Raw genomic sequence first — 27,949 nt, forward strand, 5'->3', positions numbered from 1 at the left:
TATGTGCAAGGAGTCAGTGACCAGCTGCTTAAGGCCGATGTTATCCGATCTTTCCAGGAGGTCAGTGAAGGTGGGTGTCAGTGGAGTCGTCCAGGTAGAATTTGAAGTCTCCCAGACAGATATAGTTTTAGGATTCAATGGCGAGCAGGGTGATGAATTCGTTGATGGCTTTGGTGTTGCCAGTTTGTGATCCTGATAGTCTGTACGCAAGGGTGCCTCTGATGGTGGTGTTGTCATCGGTGCACAGCTGGAAATTCATGTGTTCCATGTTCGGTGTGGTGCAGGTGATCGATTCCTTATGTACAATGGCAATGCCGCCTCGTTCATTGGTGCGGTGGTGATGTTTCTTTTTGTAGCCAGTGTGTGTTGCTGTGGCGATGTCTGGAGTCGATGCGGAGGTGAGCTAGGTCTCTGGATAGAAGGTCACTTCGGGGGTAAGGGAGGAGATGGTGTCCCAGACTTCAGTGGTGTGTGTGCACAGCAATCAGACTTTGATCAGGAGGCAGGTGAGTTGTTCCAGAGGTGGATTTGGCCTCCAGGGCAGGCGTCATGCTGCTGGTTGTGATGGTAGTTGGTGCTGGGGTGGAGGTGAACTGGCAGCAGGTGCAGGTGAACGGTCTTGCTGTGAAGCTAGGTGGTGTGAGGCAGAAGCTGCTTTTATGTCTGGGATCCAGGGCACGAAGGTCTGTGGCGGAGTACCTATGGGAGTGCAGGGGGCCAGGGTTCCTGGCACAGGGCGCAGTCCAGGCACATAAGGGCACAGACAGGCTTGCCTTTGGCGCGCCAGCCCAGTGGCCTTCATAAGTAGTTCTGGGAGGCAGGAGCTCCTGGGAGGGAGGTGGCTGGCCGGCAAGCTGGGGGGTGACAGGAGCAGCAAAAATAGACAGGAAAAGGCGCAAATTAATGAAAATGTACAAGCCTAGCAAAATACCAAGAAAATGCCAAATACAAGTACAAATGCCAAAATTAAATGCCAAGCAAATAAAACTACAATTACTGGCTGAGCAGTGCACAGAAGTACTCAGGAATGGCACACAAAACCAACAAGTGGTCACCTGACCTGGGAGAGCGGGCTGAAACTGACAGCTTTGGGGCTTCGAACAATGCTGAAGTCACCCTGAGTTAGTCAGCGGCCGCGGGGAGAGACGCAAGACCAGGGCTCAAGAGCTACTCACTGGAGCCATGCAGCAACCTCCATAAGTAGTCCTGGGAGGTGGGAGGGGCTGGCAGTGAGGTGCGGAGGTGCGAGGACAAGCTGGGGGATGGCGGGAGCGCCAAAAAACAGGTGGATACAGTGAAAATTACAGAAAATCCATAAGCCCAACAAAATACCAAATACAACTACAAATGCCAAAAATAAACGCCAAGCAAATACAATGACAATTACTGGCCAAGCAGTGCACAGATGCACTCAGGAACGGGAATTGAAACCAACACGTGGTCACTTGGACTGGGACAGCGGCTGGAACTGGTGGATTCAGGCTGTGAGCTAGTAAGCGGCAGCAGGGGAAGCGTGCAAGATGAGGGTCAAGGGCTACAAAGTTTTTGCCTTGCAGATCTTGATAATTTCTTTTACAGGGCAGCTACCTACTTTGGTGGTGAGAACCTAAAGACTCTCTTGCAGACGCTGCTCATTTTAAATCTCACATTTTGAATATGTTGGGACCATGAGCCATTGTTGGTAAAGAGGATACCCAAGTAGTTAAATGAATTAACCCTCCCAATTGTGGAACCACTGTTTAAAAAAGTCCTGCACTTTTTAATGTTTTTCCCACATGACATCAATAATATCTTGGCTTTACTGACCCTTAATTTTCTAGTCTCCATGAATACAACAAATGTGTCCATCAGTCTCTCCAAACCAACAGGGTTCCCGATATCAGGACCGCATCATCAGCATATAGTAGCACAGGAACCGAACGACCACCAACTATAGGTGCGTCAGCTTGCAGAGACCTCAGGGCATCGTCCACTCGATTTACATAAAGGGAAAATAGAGAGCCATGACACAGCCCTGCCTAATTCCCCTCTTAATGCTAAATGATGGGGCACATTTCCCATTAGGGCCAAAATGGATCTTGGCAGACAAATTCAATAAGCATAATGTTCCCAGTGGCCCCTAATGAAAGCAGTATATGCCAGAGGATCGACAGATCCACCAAATCAAAAGCGCTACTGAGATCAGCAAAGCACAATTAAAGAGAACCAAGCTTAGCCTCTTTTGTATACTTCCCAATGAGCAGTTCCAAGTTCACACACTGCTCCACTGTCCCCTTCCCCTTCTTGAATCCGTATTGGGCCTCCAAACGTATTGGCTCAATGCTCTAATCCCTAAAGGAGAACCCCACCCATCAATTTTGGAGAGCAATCCAGGAGATAAGTGGGATGATAACACTTCGGGTCAGAACTATCACCCTTTTTAAAAATAGGCACTACGATGGAATTGGCCCAGCTGGAACGGATCGAACCCTCAACAGCAACGTTGAATGGTTGAGTCAAGATAGGGCCCCAGAGTTCACCCATTGACTTGAAGGAATCACGGTCAGGACTGGAAGCTTTGTCCCCTGCACTACATTCTAGGGCATTAAGGACCTCGTCTAGAGTAACATCTAGGGGCCTAATACTGATGGGGTTGGCACTCTTACAAACATCCTCCTTGAGGGAACCAAAAATCTCAGAAAGCTCCCACCCCCAAAGAAAACAGCATCATTCAGACAAGGAAAGGCTTCTGAAAAGGAATTTACAACAGCATTAGCAGGAGAACTGATAAAGCGGGAATGTGTCCTGTGCTCACATCTGGTAACCTCCTGCTATCACATCAGGGTGTAAACGCAAAAGCAACACTGAACAATAAAGTGAAAGCAAAAAACACTGGCTTTCAGGGGAACTAACTTGTGGATATGCTCATGGTGAACAAGCAAAATTCAGTCACTCAAAGTGCAGTTAGCAAGTAGCTGAAGTAGGCTGACCCACTCTCCTGGGCTGTATGCTGTAGTTGGTAGAAGCAAAGTGTGAATGACACAACAGACCAATGGAAGGAGAGAGCTGGCTGAAAGCACCTATAAGTAAGTTCATGAAACATGTCATCTCGGTAAAATCAAAAGGTCTTGGCTAACGCCAGTGCATAAGTTTCAACCGCATCCACATATATCCATTCTAGGTGTAGTAAATGTAGTAAGCTTGAAATTTTGAAAATGATAAAAGTAAGTGCCCTAATTACATGCAACTATGTACTTCTGAAAATGTGTAAAATGTATTGAAATATATCTCTGTCACACAAGTTGCTATATCTCAAGTGCTCGACCAACTGTCTCTAAGATGCTGGGCTGCTATTACAGACAATGTCTTGTGCCCTCTGGGGCAAACCAAACAAGTCATGAGCACGCTGCCTTTTGTCGGTGTAGGCTGCATGCATTGTGAATGTCTTAGGGGAGGGAGGCTGCCTGATTCCTGTTCCTGCGGAGGCAGGAGAGCAGGAAAACTCGGGACCCGGTAGAAGGTTGTATTAACCCCCACCCCGCGTGACCTTCCCGCGCAAGCCCCCCCCCCAACCACGAATAATGTCAACCACGACTGTGTGGACCTGGTCCAAAACGTGAATTACATTCCCTACAAGCAATTGCTGGAAAGGGCTTATCTATTGTTCCTCTCTGTGTATCTGATGTATTGATCACCTGAGCTCTGTAATAACTAATGCTGGCTTTCGCCAGAATTAAAACAGCTAATAATGGCAGAGGCAAAACTTTAGCGTGGGTGTTTAGGGTGTAACATTCCCCAAATAAATGTATACGCAGCTTAGTGGTTGGGTCTGGGGTCCCTGAGTCGGGTCTGCTGTGTCTGTGTTGGTTTTTCTTCTAATTTCGTTGAGACGTTTTAACTACATTTTTTTTGGATCGGAAAGTTAAAAATATAAAGTGACTGGTTTACCAAAACAAAGCAGTAAATCTGCCCCCATAGACATATTCATTGAAGGGGTGCACATGTACCACTTTTTGTAATTCACAAACATTTGCAGTAGTGGGCTTGGAAAGTTGCACCATTCCCAGGTTCCCATGCATACTCGTGTCACTAAGATGTCCAACAGGTGATGGATGAATCCTTGGAAATACTCTAACCCCTGGCAGTAACTTGGCGCAGTAGTCCAACTAGGGCTGGACAAAATGTAATTGATGTCACCGTAATTTTGGGCATATTGTGTTACTCTCATTAGGTGAAATTTCCAAATGATGCTACTAAACCACTTTGAATAATTATGTGCCAAGAGCAGTAAAAATGTGCAGCAAATGGTGTAATTTTCAGTAAAAAATTATCGTAAATGCACTGTAGCAACAGAACGCGAGTGGCTAGAGTTTGTGATGCACCTGTTGAAATGCATCCTGGCGCCAAAATCTGATGTGAGGATACATTGCTTGCAAATCTATAGAACAAAACTATTGATTTCGCCTTATGAAATTCCACATTTGTAAAGCGCCAATTATCACCCCTAGGGGTATCCAGGTCCTGGGGGCCGTCAAGGAGATTAACCCCCAGATTCATCAAAATCCTGTTTTGCGAGTCCTTAATAGCGATTTTTAAGGAATCGCTATTAAAGACTCGCAAAACGGGATGCATGTAGAAATCGCAATATTTATTGCGATTTCTACTGCTTCCTTATTTGCGATTCGCTAATTGCTAATCGCAAATAGGGAATGACTCCCCATTCATACCTACGGGCCTAAAGGCGAGTCTTTAATAGCCTAAAGGCCCATAGGAATGAATGGGGAGTCATTCCTTATTTGCGATTAGCAATTAGCGAATCGCAAATAAGGAAGCGATTTCAAGGGTGCCAGGGTGTCCAAAGGACACCCTGTAGCACCCCTGAAATGGTAATTTACACTGGTGTTGCGCATACACATGTCCAAAGGACATGCGTGTGTGTAACATACAACTTAGAAAAATGCACTAAAGTGCATTTTTCTAAGTTTTCGCTATTTACCACGTAGTCAGACTTTGCGGTAAATAGCGGCCCCAGATTGCGAATTCGCAATTCTAAAATGGTTCATGAATTGCATTTTAAGGAATCTCAAATTGAGATTCCTTAAATGCAATTATTCGCAATTTAGCGATTTCTAAATTTGCGATTTTTGCATTTGGGATGATGAATCCCAAATGCAAAAAAAGCGCTCGCAAAGGGCCAGATTCTCAGAATCTGGCCCTTTGCGAGCCGATTTTGGCTTCATGAATCTGGCTGTAAGTGAACTATTGCCCAGAGTCACATGATGCTGAGCAGAGCTGCCACCAGCACAAGGGATTAAACCCTGAGCCCTGCACTCTGGTGTTAGCCACTCTGCCCACTGCGCCACACCTCTTCCTTGCCAAATTTCAATGTAATTTCACTCAAATGCATGAAGAAAATGACGCTAATTTCACACACCTGTAATTCCAACCCATTATTTTTCACCAACACTGCCACTTTACACAGGTTACCCCTCACAAATCAGCTCTGACCCTGTTGCTCATGTAAAGAGCCTATCACCAAGCTTAATCATCTGACTGACAAAGCCTCGCCCCTGAATGGTGGGGCGTGGTCCATGAGCGCGCGCTGGCGGATGATGACCGCCAAAGCACCTGCTTGACTTTTCTATACCTCGTTCACATCTTCCTCTAAAGGTCACACTAATATGAAGCGCCAACGTCCTCCCTCGGAGCGCCCTGACGCGTAATGCGCAAACTGTCATCACGCCAAGATTAATTCGGCGCACACCAAGGAAAGGATTTATCTTGGGCACCGGGTTCTCCAGCGGAAATGGGTCAGCTCCAGTGTTTCCATATTTAATAAGTGATGAATATTTATGTTGCCTTCACTTGCCTAGCGTGGCAGTTTTAACCATTTTATGGATTTATAATTGGCGGCATTTGCTGAATAAGTATGTTTATGTGTGCATAATGGAGCCATTAATTAAAAAAAACAACTCACTATTTACACAGCGTGCACCTGCGCTCTCTGCCAATGTGGCTTTAATGCAACGTGCAGCGAAAAAACCAGGACACCCCCACTTTTCATCTGCTTAAAAATGCGAGTTTGGGGATTTCTCTCGCTGCTCCACGTAAAATCACGCATTTGTAGCTTGCATTTATTTACTTCCCAGCTTTTTAATTGCTTTTTGCACATTCTGAAATGTAGATCTTTGCAAATGAATGTGTTAATCAGGCACGAGGGTAAGTGGTTCTCTGCAAGGAGATGTGATCGGAAACTATTAGAAATACTTAATTTGAGCAGTTTTACTCATTAAAACTCAGTAAAACGATAAACTATGAACTGTTTGCAGTAGTTAGAGAGTGGGGTGTCTGCACTGTAACAGAATTAAAGTAATTAGTTTAAATATTCCGCATGTGTGCAATATAGTGAATGAAGTTTGCAGCTAGTTTTCCCTTCTCTTCCTCTAGTAACATACCAGAGGGCACTGGTCCACGCGCGTGGGTCTTCAGCCTACATGGATGCAGTGGTGTAATGCAAAATGATGGGGCCCCCCTCCCGAATGTGATGAGGGGCCCCGAGTCTCCCATATCTCATAGATATTCATTGGCCATGGGTAGAATGTCGGCCCCTAAAAAGCAGCTCTGGCAAAGATGTTTAAGCCAGTTCTGCTCCCTTCCCCTCCTTCTACAATCTTTATCTTTTCATCCATCCATTTTCTCTGCTTCTCTTTTCTCTCGTTTCCCTTTCTCATGGTTTTCTCTCTCCCTCCCCCTCTCTCTTTTGTTCTCTCTCTAGCTCTTTCTCTCTCTCTCTTGAAGCATCCTTGTGCCTGCTGCAATTATCCTTGGGGAGCTGGAGAAGGCGACAGAGGCACCAGGAGCGGCCCTAAGTGGTCCAGACCTGATTAATCAAACCAGACAGGGGTGGTGATATTACAAAGGAATGTGTTTAAGCGGATCCCTGTCGCACTTCTTGATATAAGGCTTTAAACTCTGACCTGAGGTAAATAAACTGCTTCGCACCTTTCCTCCAGATAGGACTGACACCACCGACCTTACCTCTGATTCCAATCTCCCTCAGTCTGCTTAAAAAGATGAATTATGACATGTTGTCAATTGCCGCAGACAGGTCTAACAGCAAAAAATACTGTACGGTCTGCTGGCAATATGCTGAATATAGATCACTGATAGTAAAGATGGCTACCTGCAAGAAGCCCGACTGGACTTGATCTAAAACTTTAAGCCAAAATCCTCACAACCTTTCTCGATAAAGTTCTTGGAGACATATGTTCTTCATCTTTTTTCAGCTTTTTTGCAGCTGCATGCTGTTCTTTGTGTGTGGACTGGTTGCAGTTTGTTAAACTTTATCAGACCCCGATAAGGAATGCTGAACTATTTTCGTTTTGGCAAAGATTTTGAAAATCTTATTAGAGGCAACATACAACATGTATCGCTTTGTTCGCCCTAAGTGTGGCAGGGTATGCTCAGACGTGAGTCCCTTTCTCACTTGGCCACTGGATTCAAGATAGCCTGGCTGATGAGGATTATGAATCCGAAACCGGTCCCAGGATGCTTGTTTCCGGTCCAGGGAAGACATGGCTTGGCAGTTCGGACTGGACTGTTCCCATGAGGCACAGGGTCAGACTGATTTGCATATGGCCATGTCTGAACTGGGGTGGCTGAGTGGGCTAAAGAATGGTGATGGATTAAACCCAGATCAGTTGACTGGGGGTGAGTGTGTGATTTGCTCAAACGCTCCGGCCATCATCCCCTTTTGTATCGCTTTGTTCGCCCTAAGTGTGGCAGGGTATGCTCAGACGTGAGTCCCTTGCTCACTTGGCCACTGGATTCAAGATAGCCTGGCTGATGAGGATTATGAATCCGAAACCGGTCCCAGGATGCTTGTTTCCGGTCCAGGGAAGACATGGCTTGGCAGTTCGGACTGGACTGTTCCCATGAGGCACAGGGTCAGACTGATTTGCATATGGCCATGTCTGAACTGGGGTGGCTGAGTGGGCTAAAGAATGGTGATGGATTAAACCCAGATCAGTTGACTGGGGGTGAGTGTGTGATTTGCTCAAACGCTCCGGCCATCATCCCCTTTTGTATCGCTTTGTTCGCCCTAAGTGTGGCAGGGTATGCTCAGACGTGAGTCCCTTGCTCACTTGGCCACTGGATTCAAGATAGCCTGGCTGATGAGGATTATGAATCCGAAACCGGTCCCAGGATGCTTGTTTCCGGTCCAGGGAAGACATGGCTTGGCAGTTCAGGCTGGACTGTTCCCACGAGGCACAGGGTCAGACTGATTTGCATATGGCCATGTCTGAACTGGGGTGGCTGAGTGGGCTAAAGAATGGTGATGGATTAAACCCAGATCAGTTGACTGGGGGTGAGTGTTTGATTTGCTCAATCGCTCCGTCCATCATCCCCCTTTGTATCGCTTTGTTCGCCCTAAGTGTGGCAGGGTATGCTCAGACGTGAGTCCCTTGCTCACTTGGCCACTGGATTCAAGATAGCCTGGCTGATGAGGATTATGAATCCGAAACCGGTTCCAGGATGCTTGTTTCCGGTCCAGGGAAGACATGGCTTGGCAGTTCGGGCTGGACTGTTCCCATGAGGCACAGGGTCAGACTGATTTGCATATGGCCATGTCTGAACTGGGGTGGCTGAGTGGGCTAAAGAATGATGATGGATTAAACCCAGATCAGTTGACTGGGGGCGAGTGTTTGATTTGCTCAAACGCTCCGTCCATCATCCCCTTTGTATCGCAACATACAACATCCACAAAATGTATTGTGCATTAGCTCTCAGGATCACTCCGGCCCAGTCCTAATTACATTGTTTACGTTTTCATATAATATGTGTTGCTATAATATTGTGATTTCCTGGTACTCTATGTACCAGGTTTGACTACCTTAAGTGGGTCAGTTTTATTTAGCTCAAACAATAAAAGGTGCACCTGGCAATGCCAAAATTCGAAGCTGTAGGCTGCACCACTTCTTCAGCAGATGTAATAAATGGATCACTTTTTATGTTTTGTCAAAGTGATTGACAAGCACCACAAAGTCAATGTCTCTGTGTGGAGAGATGCTCTCCTTGATAGTGGTCGATGCATCACACCTGGTGCTACTGAGAAGGAAGGAGAGCCTGCATTACCCCTTTGCAGGGCATGAAGTCATAACCACCCTGGGGAAGGAGCTGAGTTCAATGCCACACCCTTTGGGAAGTTACAGAGGTAATATGTGAGTTCTAGTTAGCACAGTTTGGTTTCTGGGCCAGGATTCATTTTTCCAGAGACTGTTTGGTTACCACTCAGGTTTCTATCACATGTTGTCAAGGAAATGCATGTAAAGTCCATGTAGGCTTATGGTATGCATGGACAGTAGGCTTAACACCCTAAAGAGGCTTCTCTGCAGGTTTTTTTGAAGGTTGACGTAGAGTGAACTTAATCCTAAGGCATTGGAGCGCTTTACATGAGCAGCACTTACATTACACAAGGATGCATTCGTGTTTTTTTTAGGCACAGGGAGCTTACGTGATTTGCCAGAATCACAAGATGTTAAGCTTATGCTTGGAATTTAAGTGGGGTAGGTCCCCTCTGGTTTCAAACCCAGATGTAACAAAAAACTGACTTGAATTGGATCCCTACCATGCCCTACATTGCAGTGATCGATTTCTCAACACCGAAGGTCGGAATACGCGTCTGTGTCAAAAACAGATAATAGACCCAGCAATATCAGGAGGTGATGTGCACCTTCATCCGTGGTCAAAAGGGCATTGTCTATGATTTGTAACATAACTCTACATTGTTATGCTGTATCGTACCCCTGTTTGCATCGGATTAACAAGTACATATACGACTTCCCTCCAACAACGAATGCAACGTTGAAGGCACATGATTATTGCATTTGACTTTCATTTCTTATTGTTCTGATACTGATTTGTTAAAACTCACGTTTGACTAATTTCTTCTAATTTTCCTTGTATCTGAAAGTAAAGGAACTGCCAAAGACTTTCATATATCAACACAGAGTTCCTAATGTGAATCACACATACTGAACATCAGAGCAGAGTTCAGATCCGACTGCAGGATAAACAGATCCTTTGCTCAAAGAAAGAAATATTGAGTGCGGTGAGTACTGTTTAAAGACATGGTTTGCGATGTGTGGTGTCTTTGGGTATTTTTGTTAACATCTTTAAGGTGTGTGAGTTCTTCACAAGACTCTCAATGTTGAAGCACCACTGTGATGTGATATGGCATGCATGGTACCAGAGTCCTGTGCCCAGGACACATGTAATTTTTAATCTCAAACATGTCTGTTTTTTCAAAGCAAAAATTGTGTTTGATGATAGTTGGTGAGATCTTGAACTTTGTGATCCATATAAGCAAGTTGACAATCATTTCTTTTTTTCTGTTGAAGGAAAGGGACCTGGATTACAGAAAGCACAAGGCAATGTTTTACCCCAGAGAGCTTGAGGTGTTTGCTGAACCCATCCTTCTGAACCAAATGTACTTCCAAACCAATCCTAGTGCTCTTGCAAACCATTTTCAGAAAAGAAATGTATGTGGGATCAAGGAGTCAAGGAGGTGAATGCAGTGGGAGCAGTGGGAGCAGTGAAACCAGATGAGGACGACCGTAGGAAAAAATGGTATGATCCGCAGCATAGGATAAGGGATAAAATATTGAAGGATAACATGCTTTGGGAACAGGTAGTGGCTCCCCAGTTGGTCTCAACTTCACACCTCTTTGGGATCAGTTATTGACTACCCATGAGACTGAAGCTACTACTTCAGAGGATAACTTCAGAAGCAGTGCCTGAAAACGAAGTACGACTGATCACCCAAAAAAAAAGCCCAACATAAATTCTCACTGAAAGGAAGATCAGTTTCAAGTTGTGCACTGAGAAAACTAATGTCTGGAAGCACATTCCACAATTTATAATTCTGTGTTTTATTTAAATAATTAATACTGAAGGGTTACAAATCCAATGTTCTTATTCAGTTCAATAGAACAAAGTTTTTAGATTGGCCTACGTAGGCCTTGTCATGCTTTCAAACTTGCACTTTGTGTGTGAGAAGCTGTCTGGTATAGTTTTGTTTGCCTACTCTGCCTGTACACTGAGGAGCCTCAAATGTGATCTTTGTTACTCGAATAATGTAACAAAAGTCAGTCAGCTCTATGGTCTTGCTTGTACTGTAACAGTTTTACATTGTATTATTTTCTGTTCAGGGTGTTCCTGGAGAAGACAGGGTTTACAACTGTATATGTTTGAAGTTCGCTTCCTTAGGCCCAACAGAGATACTGTTTATCATTTTTAATGTGTTAATGCTGTCTCTGAAGGACAGCATTATTTGATGACTGTAGGGTAAAAGTCATTATAACATGCGATGTGTTTTCTGTTTTACTATTTGGGTTATGTAATATAACTTTTTTCATCGAACCACAATCACTGTACAATTTCTTAGTCTAAAAATGAATATAAACTCTTTATTTGGGAAACAAGCCAGGTTCTTTCCCAGCCCTCTTAGAGAGTGCACTCCATGTTACTCTGTTTATGAATCTGCACTAAAAATATTTTTCGAGCTTCTCACTCTAGTCCTTATTGCACAATTCCAGAATTTTAATAGTATCCGATGCCAATGATATTTTACATTTTTTGCATTGAATTGACTAACCATTGTCTTTTGCTCTTTGTCTTTGATACTTACATTTTAAATAAACCTTCATGATTTGTACTTTGAACCTTGTCTCATGTGGATTCTCCTGTGGGATTTCCATGTGTTCATATGAATTGTGTTTAGGGCTCTCATCTTTAAAGACTCAGACATAGCCTGGATCCATCAATCTTCACTTTTGATGTAAAAAAGCACCAAGGGCATGAAGAGTAAAGCAAAAAAACCAAATCATTGATATTGATCGAAAGCCAAGCCTCTAAAGACAATATGAACCTGTTTGGAAACCAATAAAGGTCAGCAAGAACCTATGCAGACATTGATTATGGGATGCTGCCAAAGCTGTGCTTGGGCAGCGCCAACAGCACATGGTCAGTAGGGTGATGGTTTACAGGAAATCAGGAGCTACTAATTCCTCACCCCTTAGATCAAATGCCTGCTGTCCCAGCTTTCTCTGAGCATGGCACTTTGATTTTGTTCTTTTGATATGTTACTAAAAGAGAACAACATGTTCAAAAACAAACATTTATTAACCCCTTGGCTGCGGGGCACATTCCTCCGCTGTGCTGGGGGGCGGGGGTGGGCCCCGCGCACAGCGCCCCGGTGCTCATGACGAGGTCAGCTCGTCATGAGCTATGGCGCTCCGGTGCTCATGACGAGCTGAGCTCGTCATGGTCACACCCGTTCCCATGGAACGTTCAGCACAGCAGGGGAACCAGCCCAGCGTGGAAGCGTTCCACGGAACGGGTGAGATCATGACGAGCTCAGCTCGTCATGAGCACCGGAGCGCCATGGCTCATGACGAGCTGAGCTCGTCATGAGCACCCAAGGGGTTAAAAGAATGTCATATCTATGTACATTAATAAGAATACTATATACATTGACAATCACACAAATTGTAAATGCAACCAGCTTTTCATATACTGTCTAGTTCAACAAAAATGAATGTTACCTTTACAGAGGGGAGTTTAAATCTCTAAACCACATACCATATGTTTATAAAGTTATAGTTATTGAAAAAGGTTTTTTATACGTTAGTTTCTCAGCTGTTTACCTTCCCTAAGGCCTACATCATTTTTCAGTTTCACTCTGTCATTACCTTCTTTCTTACCTTTAACCAGTGATTATCCATTATAGGAGGCAATTTGCATCTCTTTGCGATATGATGCAAGATGCAGCCCAAGAAAATGCCACAGCACACATTTTCTGGTAAGTACTGAGGTTCTCCACCTGAAATATGCAAACATCAAAACTGAGTTTTTGGAAGTCCATAATCCTTTCAATGACATTGCTTGTTTTCACATGAGCTGAGCTATTATTCACCTCTGCATTGTTGTGTTGATGGAGTATAGGGGTCAACATCCATAGCCTCAACGGGAAGCCACCATCACCTGAATAGCAAGGACATGTAATAAGTAATAAACAATGAGCAGTATGCTACTGCATTGTGTAGCCCCAAGGATGAATCTAAAGAACTTTAACATGATACAGCAAATGAAAGACAGGATGTACCATGTATACACCATCTTACTTAACTTCGCACTCATTTTCTCAAAACAACTTTACTTACAGGTAAAAGGCAAATATTACTCACCCAATACCTAATTGCTTTCTGAAGAAATTGGTTTAATATTTACGGTTGTTGACTACCAAGCTCAAGGACTAATCACAACCCTTGTCAGGTCTGAACCCTCAAAGTCGCAAAATTAACCCAGTATCAATGGCACAGAGCAGACAGGCTTAACTTGGGCAACGTGTAAAGTATTTATCCAGTACCAAAACAATAGTAAAGTCAACATACAAAACTATAAATATCACATTGAATTACAACACTAGAGTCACTTCTAATGAACAAAATAACATCAAAATAGCAAATAACTAATAAGGTGAGCTGGAGATATGAATTTTAAACACTGTAGGTAGGAATAACGACAAAAGGCATAGTATGTCAATGATAGTCACTGGCCATGGTTGACTGGGAACTTAGGCGCTACTTAACGCTGTTTGGGATGGAGCGTGGGTCGGATAAACCAACTAGGTTTGCCCTGGTCAAAAATGTTACCATCTGACTTTAGCCATGTAAGTCCCAAACCACTACAGTGGTACACTACTAAAAACCCCTCAAGACTTCGGGGGAGGCACTTAGAGACACACATGGTGGCGAGCAGAGTCCAAATAGTAGGAAACAGTCCAGTTCCGGTTGCCACTGGTCAGCAGGGTAGATGCATAAAAAACCTTCTTGCAGTTTGGGTCAGTCTTTTGACTCTTGGATTCCAATTTTTTGTCCTGGGCACAAGAGAAAGCAGGTCCTCTTCAGGGCTCTTCTTGGGTCATAGACATCAGGTTTAGTCATTTTCTGATTGTCCTCAGGACCAGGAGTGCTCTGAAATGGGTGCCTGGAGGGGCCTCATTTATGCGTGGCATGAGCTAGTGTGTAGGAATGACTCCAGGAATGACAGATGGGCATGTTCTAGCCAATGGGGTGAAAGTTCCCAGGGGCAACCCTACCAACTTTGGGAATTTTCAAGATGGCAAAAGTCTTAGGCCAAACAAAAATTGGGCTCTGATGGTTTAGGGTTTATGTGGGGAGTCTACCATGGCAATTCTAGTGTCTTCCCACATCTAGCATTAAAATCAAGTTTGGGGCAGTCACTGTAGCCACAATAAACCCAGATACAGAAGTCTGGTGGAACAAAAGTAGGCGTTTCCCTCAACCAGGCAGTGGAAACACAAGAATTGTTTTGTCATGTGGTCACACTAGGCCCAGGGACGAACACCACCATTTTACATGATCACGTTTAAAATTGACATCTTTTCTGGAACGTTGGAACGTTGACATTTGACACACATTGTTTGTATGGATAATGTTTCATGAAATAAATTTGCTAACATTTACACATCTTTGTAGGCATATTATTAGAACCTTGAACATTCTGTAAGAAAGCTAAAGTTCCCTGCGCAAAATGATGTTGTTTATTATTGTTCATTCGGTGAAAGCTTTGTCAGTATAGAATCAATAATGACAGCCTGACTGATAACAAGGTTTAGGAACCTTGACCCTCAAATTCCTGATGCAATGGTAAAAAGAACAACCAAACCCCTTTCCCCCTTCCTACTGACGGTGTAGCAGGGAAACAATAGGATTTAAAACCCTCAACATGGATAGAGTGAGTAGCCCAGATCTCCTGACAGCATACTATATAAAAACCTTGGATAAAAGATAATCAATCTTAGCTTCTCAATTTCTGGCATATCCCTGTGATATTCCAAGATAGGAACTGAAAATCCAAAGGTGTCTTGACTGCTTTCTGTTCTGTGCTGGAATTTGATACCATCTGGGAATTAATGGAAGAGTCAAGCATGATATCTGGGCGACTCAAGTCTCTATTAAAACTGTCCGGCATGTACAATTAGTCAAATTCTGAAACGTTTGACACTGGCTCAATGTAATTGGTAGTAAAAGAGTCTAATATCATTGATCCTCGAGAGTGTTTACAACTAGGTCTGCTTCAGTAGGAGGTGGTAGGTAGGAGGTGGGAGACAACAGAAACCTAATCGTAAGGTACACATTTTGATTTTCTGAATTGATAAATGGCCAGAGCGTGACAGAAAAAAATGAACACGTTTGTGGTCTTTAAAATTGAGAGCCACACAGTCCTCCCTTGAAGTTTTGGACAAGGTGCTATGTAAACTGATTTGTAAAGAGTAGGGTGACCTAGAGGCAGCCTATCGCTAGTTAGGAGATGTTGGCTATACGGGATGAGGAAAAACACTTGGGAGTCCAAATCTATGAGAAAAGCTAAGTTTTAAGAGTTTTTCGAAAGCTTAACTCATTGCCTATTACTCGGATGGCCAAGGGTAGAGAATTCTAGAGCTTAGTTGCATTAAAACTAAAGGACCATCCTCCACTTCTAGCTCTTTTGATAGCAGGCAGGTAGCCAAATGAAGGTTCAAAAATTAGAGTGACATATTAGGGGGTAACATACCGACATAAGATAGGCAGACCTAGCCTATGTATATCTCTGTGGGAAATGCACAAGGACTTTAATTGTATTCTTTGGGCAATGGAAAGCCAGCAAAGGTCTATCAATCACTGCCTGGCTGACGGAGGCCTGTACGTGTATGCATCAGTATTTTGCACAACTTGTAGTTTCCGAGCAATTCCCTTGGGAGAATCCAGATAAAGTGAATTGCAATAATCCAAGCTAGACAGAACAGGAGTCTGACCCATCACCAGTCTCAAGGTCTGGGGGACCAAGGACAGAATCTTGTGCAACATAAGCAACAGTCCAAAACAACTGGCGAAGAGTTTGGTGGTTTCAGCTTTCATTGTCATGGTGTTTTTGAGCCACACCTCCAAACAATTTTTAACAGCGGTAGGAGCTGGGGGGCAAGGGGCGAGACCAGGAGGTCAGGCCAACACTTGATGGATGGATACATTGTTACAACAATCATTATTTCTATTTTACCTCACTTAAGTTTAAGACAAGATGTCATTTATCCAGCTGGCTACCTACTCCAGACAAGATCCCAGGGTGGATGTTAAGGGATCCGAGTCAGGGGTAAGTGAGAAAACCAGCTGGGTGTCAACCATATAGGATACTATGGAGACCCCAAAGGGAGACATAATGGCCACCAGTGGTTGCAGGCATAATGTGAATATCGTAGGAATATGTGAGGATGTTTGCGGGACCCCAGAGGTAATGGGGAACATTTTCAAAGAGAAATATTTGTTGAAGTTCTGAAATGTTTGTTCCTTCAAGAAGGAACCAAACCAATCCAGGGCTTTTCCTGTGACCCTGGCCTTACCAGACCTGTCTAGAAGCATAGGGTGGTCCACAGTATCACAGGCACCGTTAGATCCAGAAGTACAATGGCCATCGTATCCCCTTGGTCCTGTCTCCTTTTATCATCCTCCACCACAATCAAGAGGGCTGTCTCAGTGCTGTGCTTGGGCCGGAGGCCAGTCCAGTTTGCCCGTGGTGCGGGTAGGAGTTGACCTCCAGGAAGTATGACAGGCATCTGTTCACATATTTTTCTGCCACTTTACTTAAACCTGGGAGCAAAGAAATTGGACAAATGTTCCCTAAACAAGATGGATCACGGTCAGGTTTCTTTAAGACGACTCTGACCATCGCGTGTTTCCAGGGTTGATGCACTGTACCTGTCTCCAAAGAGAGGTTAACCATGCCTAACACAATGGAGAAAATTATTTCAGCCTCAAGGGCAAGGATTCTAGTAGGTGCCAGATACATGGGAGATCAAGAATTGATTTTCCTAAAATGAGCAGTGAACTAATCGAGGGAAAGGGGAGTGAATTGGGGGAAGATAGGTGAACACCTATCCCTACAGTTGTTCAATAGGATGGGATTGTTGCTTCCATTGATCTCTTGAAGCAATCAATAGATGTCCAAAACTTAAGTATCGAAGTAAGTGGCCAAAGCACTGCACCTGTCATTAGACGGTTCAGAAATAGGGGTGTTAGTGGTAGGTTCCAACATCTCTCTAGTGGAATTAACAGCATTGTTAATTCTATTTTCGAAATAAGGTCTGAGCTAGTCCGTTTCAATATATCCTCACTTTCATCCCATATAATGTTTTTTTATTTTCCCTGTAGTCCTTTATCCATGCTCTTTCTTCAATCTAGCACTCTTTTTTAAGTAGTCAGGTGTCCTCCCAATGCACCCTACGGGCCATAAGGATCTTGTCCACTAAGTCAAATTGGCATCCTGCATTTTTCTCGCACCAATATGCAGGTTTATTATGCCTTTGGCTGACCTCTTGAATTTCTTCCTCTAAAGGTGGAACGCCCTCCAAAATGATCTCATACAGGGTGCATTTGGGGGGCAATGATATGATTTTTTGAGGAGTTCTTGTTACATTCCCTTTGCCCTGTTTCCTTTAAGAGGGTGGTGGTTTATTGACAGTAGAGGTAGCGGGCTATATAGTACCGGGGTAAAGAACCTCATATCATCTCGCAGTACGCATAGGTTTTTGAATTTGCCCTTATTCCATCTCACCAATTTTGAGTTAGATGGTAATTTGTCCTTTTGGGTGGTGATGTCGGGGATCAAGTTAGATTCTGCAACAGACACCTCAGGTTGAATCTCAGGTAGTGCAGATGGATCAATGATCAACTTCTGCACTGCTTCTATGCAATCCTCCACCAGATTAGGTTCAGTAGAAATTGCACCCTTTACCGTATTAAAATCGCAGGTAATAGTGGGGGTGGAATGTAAGCTCTTATCCCCTCCCTTTTTTCCAGAGAGGCTCTTCTTCCCCATTGGTCAAAGAAGTCAACCAAGTACCGCAGGAATAAATCACATTACAAGATCAACTCCCCACAAAAGTGGAAACAGAGCATAGGTAATTTGAATACATCAATCTTTCCTGGATGAAAACAACCATTCATAAGAAAAGAACCGTTGGATCCACAGCAGAAATCAAAAATCAAAAGAAAGGAGCCATAGCCCAGCCCAGTTTTGCCCGGGTGTAGATGGGTGCAGATGGGCCCGCTCTTGCCCCAGGAAAACGCCAAGGCGCGTCCTGCGTCGCAAACAAGTCGAGCACTTTTAGCATGTTAGCAATCATGTGCCCCTCCTCCAGTAGTCATGCAGTCTTCTGGGGGATGGAGTCTCACCCAGATACCAGACAGGAGCACAAGGTAGCAGCAGCATAAGAGAACGTCCCAAGCTGATCGAATAAAGATTTGACTGACTGACATCCTGTCTGGGACTTTGGCATGGCAACATAGGTGAGGTTTATTATACAAATTACATCACTCCTATGTTTAGTTAGTGGAGTACTTAGCTGAGACTGTTGAGGTTGCCCCATGCCGGATTTCCAGCCCAGCTGAATCCTGTGTACTTCCGGAGAAGGATGGTGCCCAGCTCTACACCAAGACAGGCTCCCATGTGAAACATACCCAGAGGTAAGTGGGGAGTTCTATCACCCTACAGGGATTCTGGCAGATTCACCCACCCTAGGTCCACTAGGATAAGGAGCGCTACATAGGAGCACAAACATAACCGTACTTTTACGCAAGCATATACTCTATGTAACAGCACAATGGTTGAATTGTTCATTTTATTTACAATTTCATGATACTGATTACTCTGTTCTGTTTCCTTCTATTGATTATTGCAGCTCACACATTTTACACAAGAATCATATTGCTTCAATAAATATTGAAAAGCTAATTTGAGTATTTTTTGTGTCTCTCCATGTTTCCACGATATCCTTTGGGAGTCAGGGTTGTCATGTTCTGAGGTTGCACATACCACCTGTTACCTTGCTAGGTTGGGGGTACAGATGGTTGTGCACTGTGAGCTTGCCAGGACTCAGGCCAACATATCCTGATGGTGTGCATAAAATCAATCTTGCACAGTTATGACGTTTATGTTGTCCAACAACGGCACAGTTTTATTGGGAATGTATAAACCATACAACAGTTTTGCATCCTGTTGCCCTTCCCATTAAGTGTTCTTCCCACCCTCTGGTGATATATGTAAAGACCGGTGAGAGAAATTAGGTTGTGGTTAATGTTATTTGATTGAAGGAGGATGGAAACTCCTGGAAAGTAGATTGTTATTCCGGTCCATAGGTTTCCTGTATACTCTTGTAGAAGACTTATTTTGCCAGGTCAAAATTGCAGTTTAAACCTGCATTCACACGCTTCAATGACAGGCTGAAACATGTTTTAAAAGGTTACTTAAGTGAGTGGCACAATCAGTGCTGCAGGACAACTAGTAGCATTTAATTTGTAGTATGACTTACTTAGGACTTGCAAGTAAAGTAGATGTCCCAATTGAGCGTTAGGCAATTTCACCATGTTTATAAGAGAGAGCACAAGCCCTTTAACAAAGGTAAAGTGTGCAGTGTCCTAAGGCCAACAAAAACAGGTTCAGAAAACAAGAGGATGAAGGCAAAAAGTTTGGACATGACCCTACAGAGAGGGCCAAGTCCAACCCTCAACAGACATTCAAAGCAGGATTTGACATTCAACCATGATTTCAAACTGTAATTTCAGAAAAGTATGGTCACAGCCCCATCCTGCATCTTCTGTCAGGTTCAGAGGAGTCATCTCTGCCCATTGAGGTGAGCCTTTTGTTTGCACCTTTTTCACACCTCTTAAAATACTTACAGCACAGCCCCAAGATAAGTTAGCAGGGGCCAGTAGGGCAGGGGTTCTCACATAAAAAGAAAGAGGTGCACCATGTGCACAAACAGCGCAGATTTCCTGCTTTTGGGAGATACACATTTACTCCTGCTACCCATGTGCTGCTGCTGTTTATTACTCAAGCTTTTGGGCATCGTTTGCTAGTGCTTGCTTACTTCTGTACAGTAGATATTACTTCATGCAACTGTGACACTCTGCCTTTGCAACAACCTCCCCTCAGACATCAGCAGTCCTCCATCAAACCATCCAGCGATTCAGGCTCAAATGCACCTCGCCCAACATTAGCATATCTCACCAAACCCTCCACAACCTGCCTTACATTGGCCTGGCCACCGCCCTTCACAAGCATCATGGGCCCTATACACTTTCACATATGTTATCATGCAATTGAAACGTTCGACTTCTACAATGATCATGTCTGCAATTGCTGCATCCATGTAATCGTGATTCAACTGGCATGATGCTCAAGGGCCAAATCCCTTTTACTGATGTAACTGATCTATAGTTCTTTTCACCCCTAAAGATTATGCAACACTTCCCCCACCCCAAGACTGAGAATGTGCCTCTCACAAGCACCTAGAAGCAATTAGGACATGGAGTATGCATTATAAAAAGAAATAAACTTAAACATGATTCTCTTAATTGTGTGCTGCTAAATTACTCAATTAAGCAAGACTCAATGTAACAGTCATGGAATGAAAGGCTGAGTAAGCCCTGTCATGATTTAAACTTCTGACCAAGGTCAGATCACTGCCTGCTTCAGCATCATGTGCTCTATAACTAAGCAATTTTTGTGGCTTTGAAAAAATGCTGCATTCATATTAGATCTTGTTACAAAAATTAATACACGACAGAGATGGAGGAAGTGTACAAACTGTGAATGTTTGAAATTGTATTTTCGTAGCTGGAAGTTGAAAATTGAACAAAACAGACAATGGATTATTTTTCAGAGTTGTCATGTCAAGAGTGGTGTGATTGAACACCCCCTGTTTTAACCAATAGAATGAATTGAAAATTGCGTATTATGATACAATGTGGGTTGGACTTCAGAGAATTAAGGGCCAGATGTAGGTGGCCCACTACCGGTCGGTAACGGCCGAAATTAACGAATTTCGTCCGTTACCGACCGGTAATAGGCTTTTCTTATGTAGGGGGCCGAAATCAAGGATTCGGTAATTTACCGAATCGGTAATTTAAGGAATCGGTAAATTACCGATTTCTTAAATACCGATTCGGTAAATTACCGAATTCCTAATGTAGGGAGCACTTAAATGAGTGCTTATCCCATGTTAGGGTGGGGTTGTGAAGGCGTGATTTCCTACTTTTGAGAGAAGAGAGCTGTGTTGCTGTTTCCTGAATTCTATGGGCTGGCTGATGTTCTGCTGAAACCTGACTCTAAAAAAAACGTTGTTCCTTAACACTTCTTGAGGAGCCTTGCTTACTCTCCTGGCCAGAGGGTAGCTTTCCAAATTTCATGAACTTGGTTTAGTATGAATCTCTAAAATTTAGCATAACTATTTGCAAATGACTTATGTATTTACTCTTTTGTCTCTATGCCTTCCCACTCACTCAGAGCACTGTTTTTGAGATGTTCTTATGTCTTTTTCCATTGAGGTATTGTCTTGTGTGGTGATTTATGAATCGAGCTGTATTGTACTTGATGAGCAATCACATTATTATAGATAAACATTATTAATTCATAAATTAACTTCTCTTTATTTAGTGTTATTGACTGGTTATATAAAGAGTGTACAATGGTTTATTTTTAGATCTAAATATTATTTTGCCAAACCCTGATTACATTATAAAGATTGCATCACCACAAAAAGGTATTATGAAGATGATATGGTAATGAAGATTTGGTAAGTGTGGTATTCACTCACCCAGTATGAAGGGACTTGTAGGGTAATGAATTGGGTCCAGGCAATGAAAATGTATTAGTCACAGATCACTGGATTAATACCGTTCGCGTTGAGAAAGCTGCAGCTCGAATAGATAATCCACTCAAGCAGCAGCCCCCTTAGTTGTGCCACGTGGTGCCGTTTTCACAGATTTAACGGCGCTGAACAAGTTACTGGCACTAACGTCAGGGCAAGCAGTGTAACATGCCAAATTCTGCCACTCCAGAACTCTGCAGAATCTGTCAGAGTTTTTATGTAAGTCCGTGGAATTCCGCAGAATGAATATCTGCGAGTTTGGCCCACCCACAGTATTTACTGAGAGGAGTGCTGTGGAGGTGCAGTCTACAGCTGAATGAACCCCAGAAATCAGTGTGTTAACAGAAAACATGAAGAAGAACAGCAGGTCTCTGCCCCAATAAACCTGCCAAGTGCCACTAAGTCTCACGGACGGTCTGGGTGGGTCGCTGCTCACTCCTAATTCCCAATTCCTCAGATTGTCTTGTATTTCATGGTAGACCTGAGCAAGTTAAACGCAGGAGCTTTCTCTGTGTGTGTCACGGCCCATTTTTTTTTCTCTACTTTGAATATGAACTCTTGCTTTGTAGTTTCAATACAAAAACAGTTGGCTGAGTAGAAGCTTAAAAGATGTTCGCTGTTAGACAAACATTTAGGGGGCCATTATGATATCGGGCATATTGCCACCGCCCGACCAGCAGTGGTGATCCACCCAACATCTTTGCCCCCCTGCCCGCCCTGTACCCCCCGCCATTGTAATATTGCGGGGGGGGGGTACAGCAGCGGTCGGAAAGACCATCCGCTGCTTTACCGCTGGCAGGCAATCGTTACGATTGCCTACCGTGCGGTCCTGGCCCATAATATGGTGTGGGCGGACTAGGGCCTTTCCATGGCAGCGATGCCGCCATGGAAAGGCATTTGATCATTTGCATTGGGGGCCCGTTGTGGCCCCCCAGGGTGTTGGGGGTGCACTTGGGGTGTACCCATGGTACCCCCTACATTGGCATGTACAAGGTGGCAGGCACCGCGTGGTGCCTGTCATGTTGTGCATGTCAATGCACAACATGCCACTTTTACATTGCGGCAGGTGCTGCTTGCAGCACCGCCCACCACAATGCAAAAGATTCGGGATGGGACTGCCAGGGTGGCGGCTGCATCCTGATTGCCCCCGAGGGACTGCCGCACCTCTGGCAGTCGGTCCCGTTTTCTGTAACGGTGGTGGGAGGACAAAGTCAGCCCGCCATCTTAATGGGGCCTTTACTGCTGTGCAGGGAGCCACAGCATCACCGCCAGACAGGAATGGACCAATCAACCGAAAGCACATTCCTCTCCTGTGGTGACTGAGGCCTCCCCCCACACACACTTGGTAGGCTGGCGGGTGGTCTGCCAGGGTCTTAATGACAACCTTGGGTCTTCCTCACCTTTGGTGGTCTTGAAACTGGCCTCCAGCTCCCTGGTTGTCCGACCGGTGAGTCTACCGTGGATCACAACTACCACCTTGAAACAGGAAAAAATGGGCTGCTGAAAAATGTAGAAAACAAAAGACAAGAAAATACATACTGAAGCAAAAGGTCGCGGGTCGCGGGTCGGGTAAATCATCGCCGCCATCATCCACGAGCACATAGGCCACGCCCACAGACGTAAGGCCACACCCCTTTTTATCTAATAAATAGCCGAGCTGAATACAAGCCGCGCTAGAGGATTAGACACTCCTGAGGCGGAAGCCGGGAGAGACGCTTATTGCTTTTAAAACTGTACTTTGCACTTTGTGTATTTCGCACCCTGTTTTACCTGGCTGCTTAATTGTTTCTGGGCTTCATTCACACAGGGTCTTGCTGGATACTCCCGCGCAGCGGATCTAAGCGCTGCCGCGGGTGGGTAAATCATCGCCACCATCATCCACGAGCCCATAGGCCACGCCCACAGACGTAAGGCCACGCCCCTCCCCTCACCCTATATCAATGTGCATTTCTCGGACGCGCAGCGGGCGCGCCTAAGGCAAGCCCGTCTGCGCCCGTCCTCGACCGGACGGGGCCAGGGGCGCAGCACCATGCCCATTTTGTCTCCTATTCCCCTGAAACACTGTGTGCCTACCAAGGCCCTTGGGACTTGGGGCAAGCAGTACTGGAACATATTGCAGAGGCCGGGATTTCAACCGCTCACCCCCTATCTTCTCTACCACCTAACCTGCCTTCATTAGCTCGACTTTCCGCTCGCACTGACCTTCCTACCCCTCAAACAAGCAATACATCGATCATTTCTGCCTTTTTATTGAACACTCGGTCAGCAGTGAAACACCACCTTGACCTGTTCATCTTTCTGGACACTCAGAAACCCAAATTACTGTTCCTTACGGAAACCTGGTTCTGCCAGGATTCCCTACCTAACTTGCTGGCGGCCCTGCCCTCCTCCTACTATGCGCTCCGAGCAGATCGACCTCCCGGCAAAGCAGGAGGGGGAGTGGCTTTGATCATTCATTCTGATTTACATTTCAAACTATTACCCCATTCTCCCATCCCAGCCGCGGACTTTCTAGTCGCACGTTCTAACTCCTTTCAGACACCCATCACATGTGTTCTGATGTACCGCCCCCCCAATAATATGCCACACTTTCTCCCAGCTTTTCAGGACTTGCTTGCTACATTGGCGGTGAACAACTCAGCGGTCCTGGTACTTGGAGACTTCAATTATTGACCATCTGACCCGGCTGAAGACGCCCCCTCCAGAGATTTCACGGAATCACTTCTCAGTCTGAATTTCACATCTCACATTCACACCCCAACCCATGTCCAGGGTCATATTTTGGACCAAGTTTGGTCCCTTAACATCCCTATCCATGCCCCTACTGTTACCCCTTGCCTGTGGTCTGACCATCATCTGATCTCATTTTCTTTGGATCTAAGTCTGGCCACTAAACCCCCCCTGCCCAAGAACATCTGGGCTCGCAATTGGGGCAAAGTTGAAATCCAATCACTCTGCTCCTCTCTACTAGCCACTAGTCCAGCCACAGAGGAACATGCCATATCGTCTCAGGCAGAAACCCTAAGTAAATGGCTGACTAACGCCTGTCAACTGGCCCCCTTAAGACGCATTAGGGTAAGACGTGCCCACGACGTCAACAAATGGTTCAGCCCAGAACTTAAGGAGAACAAATTAGCTGTCCGTCGTGCCGAACGTGCTTGGAGACACACCTATTGCCCTGCCTCTAAATTATTGTACTCTTCCATTCAGGCAGAGTACAAGAAAGCCATTCTAGACGCTAAAACCCGCTATTTCTCGAATAAGATCCTCCGGGCAGAGAACCAAACCAGAGAAATTATCGCCACAGTCTTTGAACTGGCCTCCTCGGACAGGACCACATCCAAGCCGGCACCCTCCCAACTCCTGTGCGACTCGCTGAATAACTTTTTTATTAACAAAATTACAGACATCAAGGCCAACATTCCTCCTCCCTCCCCAGCCTTCCTAACCCCTGACCCCCCACCCAACACCTATCATCTCGACCATGTAGCCCAGCTGTCTATGTTATGTTATGTTATGTTATGGGGGGTTTTATATAGCGCTCAGCTACTCTGAAGGAGTGTCCCGGCGCTTTCAGACCAACAGGTCAGCAGCTAACACATAACATAACAGAAGACAGGACCAGTGGGAAAAAGAAAGACATAAGACTAGAGACAAAACAACCAGGTTTTAAGGGCTAAAGAAATCTTTCTCTCTCTGCTCCCTTGCGTCAAGTCTGGATTCCCTTCCAATATCTGCCGGCCCACATCTTGCGAGACATCTTTCTAATTTGCCCTTCCCCTCCCCTCACTTTTCTCAACAAGACCCTTAAGGCAGGAACTGTCCCTCTATGTCACAAAGCAGCCACCATCATCCCTATTTTAAAAAAAACAGGCGCAGACCCTACTGCGCTAGTAAATTTTCGGCCGATTTCTCTCCTCCCTTACCTAGCCAAAGTTCTCGAACGCCACGTTACTAAAGTCCTCAGTTCTTTCATCAAGGACAGCGGCTACCTCGCACCCTGCCAAGCCGGCTTCCGCCCTCTCTATTCCACTGAAAAAGTGGTGGCATCTGTTATACATACACTTAGAGAGGGGCAAGATACAAATCTCCCACAGGCACTGGTTTTGCTTGACTTGTCGGCCGCCTTCGACACGGTGGACCACACCATCCTTCTCTCCCGTGTCGAGGCGGCGGGCATTGGAGGTTCTGCCCTGGCCTGGCTTAGCTCATTTTTGAGCGATCGCTCACAGGCAGTCCATCTGGCGAACTTTTCATCCCAGGCCCGCAAAGTTCAATGTGGTGTCCCCCAGGGATCTTCTCTTTCCCCCCTTCTTTTTAATTTATATATCTTTCCGCTTATTTTTGCACTGCAGAGGATGGAGGTCACGGTGTTTAACTACGCCGATGACCTCCAGCTCATTTTTAATCTCTCTGACTCTCCGGATTCCATTTATACTTTCCAGTCGGTGATGGTCTTTATCAGGGATTGGATGAGCCTCAACCATCTCAAGCTCAACCCTGACAAGACCGAGCTCCTTCTCACTGGCGGTAAACTCTACCCCTGGTCTCCCATCTTTTGGCCCCCCTCTTTTGGTCCCTCACCCTCTCCTTCTCTTTCTGTCAATACCTTGGGGATCACCCTTAACCATCAACTCACTTTACACTCCCACATCAGCACAGTGGTTTCTTCTTGTTTTTTTACTTTGCACACCATTCGGAAGATCTCACGGCTTTTCTCCTTTCCAGCCCTTAAACTGATTTTGATGGCTATGGTTCTCTCCCGCTTGGATTATGGGAATGTCCTGTACAACGGCGCCCCTGCGTATGCCATTCGACGGCACCAACTGGTGCAGAACCAAGCTGCCCGCTTGGTATATGGCCTACCTAAATCACATCACACTACCCCCCTCCTAAGATCCCTTCATTGGCTCCCTATTAGAGAAAGGGCCCTTTTTAAGATGGGATGTATGACGTTTCAGGCCCTGGCGGGAGCAGCTCCGTCTTTCATCAAGTCCAAAATCGTACCCTATACTCCCAGCAGACAATTGCGCTCTTCCTCTCTGTTCCTTTTGGTGGTGCCCAGGTTCAAGAAGAGCAGAATGGGAAGCACTAAGTTCTCCGTCCTTGCTCCGCAATTTTGGAATTCTCTACCCTTCCAAATGAGATTAACACCATCTTACTAGGAGTTCCGCAGCGCCTTAAAAACCCATCTGTTCTCACAGGCTTTTAAAACCTAAGTCACTCTTCCCTCTAACTCAGGAACCATTTTCCTCTACAGCGCCATGAAACCGCTTAGTGTACGCGCGCTAAATAAATACTTTCAAATTCAAATTCAACATCATTAAAAAGGCAAGCAAAAGTGCTTTTAAAAATTACACAGGACAATAATTGGTTAAGGCTAGAGGATTATCAAACAAGACAATAACTGCAGTGGTAAATCAAGGCAAACATTTAAACAAAGCAGCCGAATAAACAACTTCAAAGAGACGAATTCCAAAGCTGCCTTTATCTGACAGTAGAAAAGCAAGAAAGACACCATATTCACAGTATTCAGGCTATGCATTTGATGTCTGTGTTCTTCTCTAAAAGGATGCCTGAGTTGTTTCCTGCCGTGGAATGGTGGCCTTTATATAAATGTTGCAAATATTGCTTGATACCTTATCTTGAACTAGAGTGGAATTTTAGACAGATACACGCAGCAAAAATGTAAGTAAGAACATTTAATTGTAACTGTTTTGTTTTAAAATTACAGAACGACAGGTGGTATTTGACCAGATTGTATATTATTTCCAGATAGCAGGCAGTGCTTTCTTTCCAGTTCTAAAGCTTCCCGTGTTGTTAAATACACACCACACAAAGCAACTGGATTTTGCGACGTTGCATAGGGTTTTACAAAAGAAAATTTCTGCCAACAACTTTGCTCATTTAGAATTTTCTGACAAATACTTTTTAATAAAAAAACTTACTAAATGTTCTTGTGCTTAAAAAATGCCCTGCAAGCAAAATCAAAGAAGGTTACCAAACCAGGTCACCCAGTATACATTGCAAAGTGTGAAGTTTGATAACACACAGCTCACCTGCACACAGGAAACAAAAACACCAACATCCCCTCACCATCAGTAATAGCAAGCACACTTCAGACCTCATGCTAATCAAAGGTCACTCCGCGGCCATGCGTCAGGAAAACATAGCCAACCTTAGCACCATCAATATCTTTGA

The 27,949-nt window shown here is 44.7% G+C and overlaps 1 long non-coding RNA gene across 1 annotated transcript in view; it reads right to left on the bottom strand.

Moving 5' to 3' along the window:
• Positions 1-27,949, bottom strand: part of LOC144772108 (uncharacterized) — a 388,983-nt gene that overhangs the window by 125,035 nt on the left and 235,999 nt on the right. The window contains exons 4-5 of the long non-coding RNA XR_013599646.1: positions 12,956-13,023; positions 12,744-12,862 (exon numbers count right to left, since the gene is read on the bottom strand). This is a non-coding gene — a long non-coding RNA (uncharacterized LOC144772108). The remainder of the gene's footprint in view (positions 1-12,743; positions 12,863-12,955; positions 13,024-27,949) is intronic.

Source organism: Lissotriton helveticus, chromosome 8, assembly GCF_964261635.1.
Source record: "Lissotriton helveticus chromosome 8, aLisHel1.1, whole genome shotgun sequence".
Lineage (NCBI taxonomy): Eukaryota > Metazoa > Chordata > Amphibia > Caudata > Salamandridae > Lissotriton > Lissotriton helveticus.